At 39.0% G+C, this 7358-nt stretch overlaps 1 long non-coding RNA gene across 1 annotated transcript; it reads left to right on the top strand.

Annotated features, from left to right (window-relative positions):
• Positions 1 to 341: 341 nt before the first annotated feature.
• Positions 342 to 7025, top strand: LOC138108923 (uncharacterized). The gene is made up of 3 exons (XR_011150128.1): positions 342 to 456; positions 800 to 926; positions 6889 to 7025. It is a non-coding gene; the product is annotated as an uncharacterized lncRNA (long non-coding RNA).
• The last annotated feature ends 333 nt before the right edge of the window (positions 7026 to 7358 follow it).

The following is a 7358-nucleotide window of genomic DNA, read 5'->3' as shown; positions in this document are numbered from 1 at the left end:
AGAAAATGCTTATGCAAGCCAGTTGGCTTAGATTTCTGTCTTAAGGGAAGAGTGCATCTGTTTTTTGGATTAAATCATTCTTATAAAGTCGTGCTTATTCAGTTGACAGAAAAAAAATTGCATAATTTAAAGCTTTCATTTGCTCTTGTGCTAAAAGATTTCAGAGCCTCAATTCACCCTCGTTTTATCCTTCCAGAGCAATACAAAATTAGAGTTCATTATGGTGATCCAATCTCTCCTTTTGTCTTGATTGCAGACACATTAAGCTCTTTGCCAGAGATGTCGACTTTCCTGAACAAGCCTTTCAAGTCTTGCAAACTATCTGTTGTTTTCCCAGTAGGCTAATTAGGGTGGATTTGCGCCCATCAGATATGCCCTAGGGATGAGCCAAAAGCTGAAGAGGAAGGTAAATTGCAGTGTCAAAACCTTCCACCTCTGTACGGCCTGAGACGCAAGGTAAGAAGCTGAAGGAGAGCAGGGTACAGTTGCAAAAGAGATTGTGTTCCCTGGCAGGACAACACCCTAAATGTGGAACATGATCTTGTGACTAGAGCTGTTGATTTTTTGCTTGGCTCACTCCAATAGCATTTGTTTTGTGATTAAAATGCAGGCAAATTTCAAAATAAAGTGTGGCTTTGAATACAAAAGGTTTAGTTAGAAAAACATCAAATTGGAAATGTCCTCTTCATAGAATAACAGAAAAAGATTTTATTTTCCTGACAAAAAGAAGTAATAATATCATAATTGTTTTGTGATTAATTGTTTATTTTCACAGACCAGAGTCTGTGATTTCTTTCAGGACAAGTTTGGCTAAAAAAAGTTTCACTCAGATCTGTTCTTCTCAAGGAGACTAAAAGGAAGACTTAATGAAGAGACCCTCACACAACTCTTGGAAGATGTCTGTAGGCATTCTGTTCTTTTAAATGGTAGGTTAACCATGATTTCTCTGTCATTTTAACAGTCCTTATGGTCAGCACAAGAAAAAAAGAGCATCTAGCACACAACTAGTTTCTGCTTAAATTAAAATAGATCATATCTGGAAGCGTTTACTCCCCTCTTGGCTAAAGGGGCAGTTCTGATGACTGGCTCATAACAGACATGTACAGTGACATTTGAAATGGTACAAGAAGAATCCTGCTTTTAAATCCTTTTGTGGCTTTCTCAGTTTCAGAAACAAGCAAAGTCATCAAAGGAAAGGTATTAGTATAGATGGGTCCCACACTCAGGAAAAACCAGTGCTGTTTTGTGGCAAGGGTGTGAGAAATGCCGGTGTTTTGTGAGTAAGTAGAGACTGACAAGATCTGCACTGCATCTCTGTGCATTAGCTCCAGCAACAAGGTTGGTACCCCGATTCTCAGAAATAAGAATGAAAGCTACACTGTACGTAACTGGAGGAAGTATTCAGGGTCCTAGACTACATTTCAAATAGAATTAGTAGAATTATTCACTAATTGCTGAGAATTGGTCAGAATTACTACATTATGTTCAATAAAGGGCAACTAGAAAAAGAGTTGTAGAAAGTTTTCTCCACGTTTCCCTCAAATGCCCAAGAGACTAAGGAAGGTTTTGACAGAACAAAAGGAAAATTTTCTCAGCTCTGATAGGTATATTTGTGTTCAGGAAGTAGCTTAAAGATTGACAGCATCTTGGTTTGTGTATGCTTTTGATAGGTTTGACTGAAACATGGTGACAGGTAGGTGTGCTCTGGGATTTACAAAATAGTTGCGTAGATGCATGGAGGTAAATCTTCCAGACAGTTACAGGATCTTGCACACTGAGCCTTTGCCACTGCAGATTCTCTGAACTTTTCCTCTGACAGCCTGGCTCCCACCCCAGTCCCGAGGTCTGTACCTGTCATGGGAAAAGATTCATTAGGCCGTGATGTGCAGTAGCTGTGGGATCCCTTTGTACGGCCCCAGCATCCTGCCTTGAAGTGTGAGCTCTGCAGCAGTTAAAAGTTGTAAGCTGGGCCTCTGCTATTGTGAGTGTTTTATGAAGAGAAGAGTGTCTTATGTTTTTTGGGTTTGTTTTGGAATCTCAAGGACCTCTTAATTTGGAAATTTCCTCAGTGGCTGCATCTTTTTTTTTTTCCCCCCCTCTTCTCTCCTAGTGATTTTAAATGGTGGTAGTTAAAAGAAAATAAGAAAAGTGTTCATTGTTTATAAGGTGTATAGAGCCAATCATCATGTTAATTACACGTCACAGGGTAATGAATAACCCTGCACTCTTATCATGTGGGGAGCAACCTGGGATTCGTCAGATGGGGCTTTGTGCTTTAAATGAGCACCCCCAAACAAAACTTTGCGCCACTCCAATTATGTGAGGACAGACTCTGGTTCAATGCGTTCTTAAGTCTTAAAGCTTTACAGCTGTGGGAACAGCAGTTAGACACACACTGTTCTGCAAACACCAGAAGTCTAAGCTAAAATGCAAAGCATACATTTTGAATTGCTGATTGGCTTTGTAGTACTCATCCATATGTGCTGAGAGCCTAGCAATGGTGAGAAAATAAGTAAAAAAAAGCCTTCAGAACTGAAAAGCTGTTATGATTATAACATATTATTGTATAATTGCCTAATTTTGCAACTTTGGAGAGTGTTTATATTCTCAAAATTAATTAGTGTGGAGTGTAACTGCTTTAAAAAATGTCATTCCTCTCAAAACTATGTGGTTAGAAATGCATGCCTCAGTGAATGTACACTTCATTATTACTGAATATAAAAGTTTATAGTTCATTACACAGAAAATTGTAGGCATTTCACAGCTTCAAGAGCAATTATTATCCCTGATTGAATTATGGAATGATTTTTTTTGTGGGTCAATAAATTGAAATAATTTTTATTTGAAATGCATTCAGAGAAATATTTATGCAAAAGATAAGTGAAGTCAGTGATTTAGGGGGAAAAACATCAGATGAGAATTTATAGAAAAGCAGCACAAAAAAGAATTTAAAAGTACTTTTCTGGAAAATACTTGCCTCAGTGGGGAAAAAAATGTGTCCCACATACTCTGGACCTGATAAGATTAGTTTTGTATCCTTCTGAGGGGCTTGATAATAGTGGAGATTGGCGTTAACCCTTTTCCTTTGTGCTAACCTATGCAAGTGAGACTGTGATTTCAGCTGCAGATGGGTGGAGGGAAGTGACAGTGCTCTTGCATCATCATGTGAGCAATGGTGTTTAGGATTAAGTGGAGGCCTGTGACTGCTAATGCCTCTCTCCAAATCCAGTAGGGAGTGGAGTCCTTAGTGGCTGGGCTGGTCCACACAGGCTTTTATGCTGATAGCAGCCCCCGAGCCAGCTGGTCTGCGTGTCCCCACAGCCAGGAGATGGGGACAGGCTTGGACAAGGTGCTCCACGTGCAGCTGCCACATTTGATGCCTGCTTCCAGCTGTCTTCATGCTGCACAAGAGAGATCCCTCCATTTCTGAATATGTCCTCAGTGGTATCTGAGCTGTTTCCTAGTCTTGCTGTGATAGCTATTGGCAGCCAGTGGGACTGCTGGCAGGAGCAGGACATTTGTTCCTTCTGGTGATGGATGATTTGTGAGTGCCTCTGTCTCAGGCTGCTCTGTTTTTCCTCTTGGAGGGCTCCTGGACCAGAGGAAGATTTTCACACTGCTGCCTGCCTCACTTCTGAGAGATGTGAAATGTACTGCCAACTCCTCAGTTTAGGTGAAATGGCAACTTCAGCAAAGTACACATACTTTGGGACTGCAACTCCAGATTCTCATATTGTCCCCTTTGTAGATAGAGAATCACAGAATCATTTAGGTTAGAAAACACCTCTAAGATCATTAAGTCCAAATGTTCTGTCTCAGTTTGAGGTAATGATAACTCCTGAGGCCTCAGATCAGGTTGTTTTTTCTTCTTTCTTGACCCAACTAAGCTCTCTGTGTATCTGCAAATCCCTGGTTCCTCTAAGGTCAGGTCCTGACATCGAAATAATTCATTTTCTTGCTTTTCAGTTAAATGAAAATGTCAGTAGGTGATGACCGAGGCTTCCTTGGTGCCTTCTTACACTAGATAATGCTAAATACATGGATTATGACCTATAGCATTTTCAGCTGATGATTTATCATTTTGACATGGTTTTGATGATGTGGAGTAGAAATTGCTGGTCTAAACCCATTTTTTGCTACGAAATGCTTGAAATCAGGCTCGGTCATCTGGAGCCCATGCCATCAAATTTAACACCCTTAGGAAGAACTGGTTTTACATAGAGGTGCATGGGGTGGGCAAAGTATTTTTACACCAACCCAAACAAACAAGAATTACAGTCTAGAACTTCTGCCCAAACAACTTCTGCCCAAGGTAAGCTAGTTGGCCAGCTTTGCTCTACTGACTTAACTTTTCCTAGTCCATGAATAGGATCTGGCTTTTGTTTCTGGCATAGGAAAGAAGCCTTGGCAGTTTCTCTGCTACTGCTGCTCATTGGAGACTAAAATGAAGCTAGCCTTCTCTGTCAATTTTCTTCGATCCCTAAATGACCCATAGAATTTGTCTCTAATATTTCTCAAGCAGAACAGTTTTCCTAAAAAATGAACAAATGAATAACTTACTCTGGTACCATTTTGTCAGTCTTTTTCCTGTTAAGTTGCTCACTGTGAGAAAACAAAGTAAGTATCAATGGAAATGTGTTTAATTATGATTTTGAATGCATGGATATGTTTTTGGTTTGCCTCAGTTAATCATGGTTGTTTTATCCAGTCTCAGTTAAATGTTGTATGAACCAGAAATATGTAAATGGGTGAAGTCTGTTTTACATTTGCCACCGAACACAAAGATGGTGTTCACCAAGTAAATAAACTTTTGGACACAAATTTCAGGAGCAAACATATAGTCAGGGCCTTTTTTTGTTTTGTGTTGTTTTTTTATTTACTGTGGTTGATACTTGAAGGTGGCATGGCGCAGAAAGAGACATTATTAGCTTTTAAATTTAGGGAACTGAATTACATTTCCACTCTGACTCACCTTTTTTAGCAAGCCTATGCTATGCAGGAAGCTAGATACCTGGGTCAGTAGGTGTGAATTAGTTTTTTTCCATTTTTCCTCATATATATCTAGATAAAAGATGTCTTAAGACCCTTGCTCAAAAAGAAAAAAAAAATTGTAAAAACCATCTCAAAATTCTTGTTCGTGCTGTAATCATCCACAGAAGTCAACAACAAAACTCTGCTGGTCATCGCTGTGCAGTCTGTGGTAAAAGTATGAGACAATTCACTAAACTAATCATCCTGACTCCATCTCTCTGGAAAGTCATCATGTAGTTGAGTCACATTTTTTCATTGTCCTATAGGATGTGGCTCTCATGGGAGCCCAGTGGTAAATTCAGCCTTTTTGAGGCCTCTCAGCAGTTTCTTTTCCCCTTACAAACATCTTGGTGCATTTGCTGGTACCCCACGTTTGGACTGGCACCTTCATGCTTAGTGATGCACAATTCCTTCCTGCTGTGGCCTTCCTCTTGTGCTTCTTGGATAACCACTGGCTCTGGAACATCCTAAATGGTCAAAAATTTCCAGAACAGCAGCACAGGGAAACATAATTATGACCTTTTTCCTATTTATGCTGGCAAACTGGCAACTTATCATGGTCTGTATCACAGGAGTTTGAGTGGAGACGAGCCTCATAAATTGCATTCTATATTTCTTTTTCCAAAACCCCTTCAAACTTGATTTTATGATACACTTCTATGTTAAGCCTCATGACCTTTCAGCTGCTGCTGCTTGAATATGGCAGCTTTCCAGAATACACGAACATATTCTAGAAATTTCTTTCAAAATTTGCTAGAACAAAGTCAGGGGTTTGGGGGCCCAAAAAGAAAGGCTAAATTTAACTGGGACTGATACATCCAGGGAGGAGAGGCTTTTACAATCCAAACAGTGTGACAGAGGAAGATATTTCTGCTTGATTCTTATTCTTAAGGAAAATCTATGCCATAACAGATACTGCAATTAAATTAAAGTTTTAAAACCTGTCTTGATGTTAACTTTTAATATGCAGGTATTTAAAACATAGGCTGATTTTCTAGAAAAATAAAAAGAAATCATCTTTGTTGATGAGAGATACTTGTGATACACCCTGAAGCATTTGGAAACATCTGATAGTTAATGCTGAGGAGCTAGGTGCTTCCATATGGGAGTGCAGTGTGCTTTTGTTGGGATGGGGAGAATTGAAATTTTATTTCAAGCCACTGAGGAAGCCCAATTACTCTGCTTGTAGATTAGGCATAATATAAGTAAAGTGTAAATTGGGCGAGATGAGTTCTTCTTAAAAATGAATTGCATAAAATTGTCTCTGTGTTTTGGGTTTCTTTTTCAAAATCAGCAAAATAAGAAGTTACTGCAAATTCAGTTGAATACTTTGAGGTCAGGCTTAGGTATTAAGCACACAGTAATGCTGGTGTGTTACCCCTTCCAGGTGCATGCAGGTACATACATGCCACTGACCCTTTTTGCTGATTTTTGATGCTTATAGGTTTTACTTTACAGCTATCTTGGAAAAGCAGGATTCCATACTAAGAAAAATGTTCTGTCAAAAGCTTCAATGTTGTTTTTTTTCTCACAGAGATTTGCACTGTATTCTTCCCTTCTCTGACCTTCAATGCCTATGAGACATTTATAAGAAGTACAGAAGATAAAAGGGTTGCTGCATATTGACAGCAACTCTTTCTAAATCTCATTCTGTAAATTTCAAAGGTTATTTATGTCATCTTACAGGTTTCTCAGAGCTTCACTAAAATGAGCATTTCAGTGGAAAGATGCAGGAAAAAAAGCTGAATCCCATTTGAGACTGGATTAATGCTGACCTAGATTAATGCTCTTTGGAAATCCCTTTGGAATATCTCTTTTCTAATTACAGCCTTTTGTCTGAAAAAATTGTTTTTGCAGATATGGCCAAGCCTCAAAAGCGTTTCCTGATTCCAGCTCATCACAAACTGACTGTTTTACTGTTTCTGGCCGAGCATATGCCTCCATCAGGATAATGCACTTGTACTGAGTGTGAGAATACTGCAATCTTGTATATGACAAAGCCAGGTATGTACACTGACCATCTTGACACAAGACAAAATGCAAGTTTTTTTTGTAAGCTACTGCAAAGATCAGGTTTTTTAACCAGCATTATAAAATCACTCATAAAGTCTTGTCTTTTGGGAAGACTGCCTTCCAGTAATCTCTTTTTCCATTTATTCTTTATAGAAATAGAGCAGGGCAAATTTTATCCCTGTGCTAGAGGTACTGGTTAAAACATTGTGAAATTTGGACTAAAATAAATGTTGGCATGTTAGCATAACATTTGCATACGAAACACAGACCATGGATCTCTAATATTTTTAATTGCACTAGTAGGTACAGGAAAA

The sequence above is a fragment of the Aphelocoma coerulescens genome, chromosome 4, assembly GCF_041296385.1.
Source record: "Aphelocoma coerulescens isolate FSJ_1873_10779 chromosome 4, UR_Acoe_1.0, whole genome shotgun sequence".
Lineage (NCBI taxonomy): Eukaryota > Metazoa > Chordata > Aves > Passeriformes > Corvidae > Aphelocoma > Aphelocoma coerulescens.
This window is presented reverse-complemented; position numbering and strand designations above follow the sequence as displayed.